The sequence below is a fragment of the Zalophus californianus genome, chromosome 10, assembly GCF_009762305.2.
Source record: "Zalophus californianus isolate mZalCal1 chromosome 10, mZalCal1.pri.v2, whole genome shotgun sequence".
NCBI lineage: Eukaryota > Metazoa > Chordata > Mammalia > Carnivora > Otariidae > Zalophus > Zalophus californianus.
The window spans coordinates 36,977,935-36,981,817 of record NC_045604.1 but is presented as its reverse complement, the minus strand read 5'-3'; the positions used below and the strand labels follow the sequence as shown (position 1 = coordinate 36,981,817).

The 3,883-nt window shown below is 37.3% G+C and overlaps 1 pseudogene; it reads left to right on the top strand.

Annotated features, from left to right (window-relative positions):
* The first annotated feature begins 1,884 nt into the window (after positions 1 to 1,884).
* Positions 1,885 to 2,892, top strand: LOC113933239 (annotated as a pseudogene).
* Positions 2,893 to 3,883: the final 991 nt, after the last annotated feature.

Sequence of the window (3,883 nt, the reverse complement as noted above, 5' to 3'; positions counted from 1 at the left end):
TGTGCTCATTGCTTGGTTTTCAGTTCTGTCTTTGCTTTTGGTCCCTGAACATTTATTTACATTTCACTTGATAGCTACTCACTTAAAAGGATATATATAAAATTATTTATTAGTTTTATCCAGTGTTTTTTGATATATGTAGTAAGAGGTTATTAAAATTTCTCTTTGAAATATTGCCCAAATCCAAAGTCCTACCATATCCATTTCCATCTCTCTCTATATTAAACATTTCTGTGTAATTGTGCTCCAAGTGAAATTCTTTTGAATCAGCAAAAGAGGGATTTTGTTTTGTTTTTATCTGATCTAAAAGTTTCTTTTAATAAGCAAATTTATTCCATTTATATTTATTGTGATTACTGATCTATTTGGGTATGTTTCTGCCACTTTTAATGTATTTTATGTCTACCATATTTATTCTTTACATGTTTTTTTCCTCTTTTCATGGCATATTTTAGTTTGATTGTATTTTCTTTATCCCCATTCCAATTTCCTTTTGCTGATTTGAAAGTTGTAAATTTTTCTTAAAGATTTTATTTATTTCTTTATTTGACAGAGAGAGAGAGCACAATCAGGGGGAGCAGTGGGGGGAGAAGGAGAAGCAGGCTCTCTGCTGAGCAGAGAGCCCGATGCGGGGCTTGATTCCAGGACTCTGAGATCATGACCTGAGCTGAAGGCAGACATTTAACTGACTGAGCCACCCAGGCACCCCGAAAGTTGTAAATATTTCTAACAAAGTCTAAAATTTAACAGATTCTTACTATGTCTAAATAAGGACTTTAGAACACTTCAATTTCCAATATTCATTTCACTGTTGTCAAGTATTTCAGTATCACCATGTTGTTAGCGCTCTTCCAATTTATCTGTTAATGTCCTCATTATTTTTAGGAGTCAATATTTATTGAAGTTTACTAACACGTTTTTACCAGTTTCTCTGTTTACCATTGTATCGTGTGCTCCACATCTCTCTTTAGCTCATTTTCTTTTCTGCTGTAGTATATTCTTAATCATTTCTTTCAGCAAATGTCTATCAGTTTTATCCTTTCTGTATCTGAAAATGCCTTATTTTATCCTCCTTTTAAAGTTAATAGTTCAGATGGATAGGAAAATAATTCAAATATATAGAACAGTTGAAAGACTTTTACAGTAAACACCTATATCCTAACCACCTAGATTCTATATTTGTTAACATTGTGCAGTATTTGTTTTATCCTACATCCACTTATCTATTTCTCCATCTTATTTTTTGATGCATTTTAAAATAAGTTGTAGACATCCATATACTTCATCCTTAAATGCTTAGACTGAATATGATTAGCTAGGATTCAATATGTGTTTAGAATTCCTTTTTTGAAATAAAATATACACTGCATAAAACTCAAATGTATCATTTTATGAGTTGTGACAAATACATGTACCTGTATAACCTATACTCTTATGAAGATATAGAATGGTGCCATACTCCAGAAAGTTCCATCATGCCCCTTCGCAAGCAATCTCCAGAATCCCCCTTAAGAGAAAAACACTGTTCTGATTTCTTTTTCACCATAATTTCATCTGCTTGTTCTAGAATTTTGTATGAATGAAGTCATACACCATGTTTTCTTTTGTCTAAAGGTTTTTCATTCAGCAATATTTTTGAGACTCATCCATTCATCTGTAGTTTGTCTCATTTTATTAGTGAATAATATTCTATTGTATGAATGTACCTATTCTGCCGGTGATGGACACATGCTGTTTTTAGGTTTTAACTATTATGAATGAAGCTGATATGAACAAATCTTTTTGGGGACATATATGGAATTTCTGGGTTGTAGGGTAGGTGAATGTTTAGTATTATCAGAAACTGTCAAACTAGGTGGTCCTCTTTTCATGCCTAGAGCAGCCATGGCTCATGGTCCCAAGAAGCATCTGAAGCATGTAGCAGATTCAAAGCATTGGAAGCTGGATAAACTGGCCAGTGTGTCTGCCCTCCATCCACTTACTAATCCCCATAAGCTGAGAGAATGTCTCCCTCTCATCTTTTCCTAAGGAACAGACTTAAGTATGCCCTAACAGGAGATTAAGTAAAGAAGATCTGTATGCAGCGTTTTATTAAGATTGATGGCAAGGTCCAAACTGATATAACCTACCCTGCTGGTTTTAGGGATATCATCAGCATTGACAAGACTGGGGAGAATTTCCATCTGATCTGATACCAAGGGTTGCTTTGCTCTTCGGATTATACCTGAGGAGGTTAAGTATAAGTTGTACAAAGTGAGAAAGATCTTTTTTTTTTTTTTTTTTTTTAGATTTTATCTATTTATTTGACACAGAGAGAGAGAGAGCATGAGCAGGAGGAGCAGGCAGAGGGAGAGAGAAGCAGGCTCCCCACTGAGCAGGGAGCCCGATGCAGGGCTCCAACCCAGGACCCTGGGATCATGACCTGAGCCAAAGGCAGACACTTAATGACTGAGCCACCCAGGCGCCCCACAAAGTGAGAAAGATCTTTGTGGGAACAAAAGGAATTCCCCATCTGGTGACCCACGACGCTCACGCCATCTGCTATCCTGATCCCCTCATCAAAGTGAATGACACAATTCAGATCGATTTGGAGACTAGAAAGATTACTGATTTCATCAAGTTTGACACCGGTAATCTATGCATGGTGACCTGAGGTGCTAACCTGGGAAGAATTGGTGTGATCACCAATTGAGAGAGATACCTTTGTTCTCTTGATGTAGTTCACATGAAAGATGCCAATGGCAACAGCTTTGCCACCTGGCTTTCCAACATTTTTGTTATTGGCAAAGGGAACAAGCCATGGATTTCTCTTCCCCATGGAAAGGTTATCCACCTTACCATTGCTGAAGAGAGAGAGACAAGAGACTAGTGGCCAAACAGAGCAGTGGGTAAAAACTCTCTGCGTGATGTGATTGGAAATCCTTAACTAAAGACAATACAGCATGATAACAATAACAAAAAAAGAAACTGCCAGGCTATCTTCCAAAGTGGTTTTTATTATTTTACATTTCCACAGCAACGTATGAGAGTTCTGATGGCTCCACATCCTTGCCAACATGTTGTGTTGTCAGTCTTTTTTATTTTAGCCAATTCTGTTGGGTATATATGGGAATTCATCAGGTGTTCCATTGTTTCTGACTCTCTTGTTCATGTTGAGATCTCTAATGGCAGAGTCATTTTCATTTTTGTAGCTAATCTATTTTTTCCTATTATAGTTTTTAAGATTATCTTTTCCTTTTATGTTCTGAAGTTTCACTGCAATATGTCTGGATTTGTTTGTTTCCCTTTATGCAGCCTTTTTAGTTTGAGAATTTAATTTTGGAAAACTCAATTTGGTGTAATTTGTATTTATGTCTGTATGCTCACTCTTGGGGGGAATTGTTATCAGTTGGACCTTAAGGTGTACTGTTTGGTATAAGTTTTTCCTATGGGGGCAGTTTATTATTTGTTTCTGACAGGGCTATGTGAGATTTCTATATAAATTTCTTGGCACAGAGTTGCCACACTGTGAGGGCATCTGGGAGAATTCCACCCCAAATATCTGGATTGTCTTGTCTAGGTGTTCCGATTCCTGAGGATCAACTGTTTCCACCCATGTTCTGGGCAAGCTGAGAGCTGGGGCTGGTAGGTCCTAATTTTCCAAGCTTCTGGCTTCACCAGAAATCCAGTTCCAGTTTCCTCACTATGCACAGAGCCTGTGTCCTCAGCTTATACCATCGCACAAATACTAAAACTGCAGCCTGCAAGGTGCATTTCTTTTTGGGTTACAAGCCTCCCCCGCCTCCCTTAGATTCCCACTAATTGCTGTGGATTCCTTCCTATTTTTGACTTCTGAAATTTTCCCCTTTTTGCTTTTGAGCTGGACAATATATTAAAGATATGT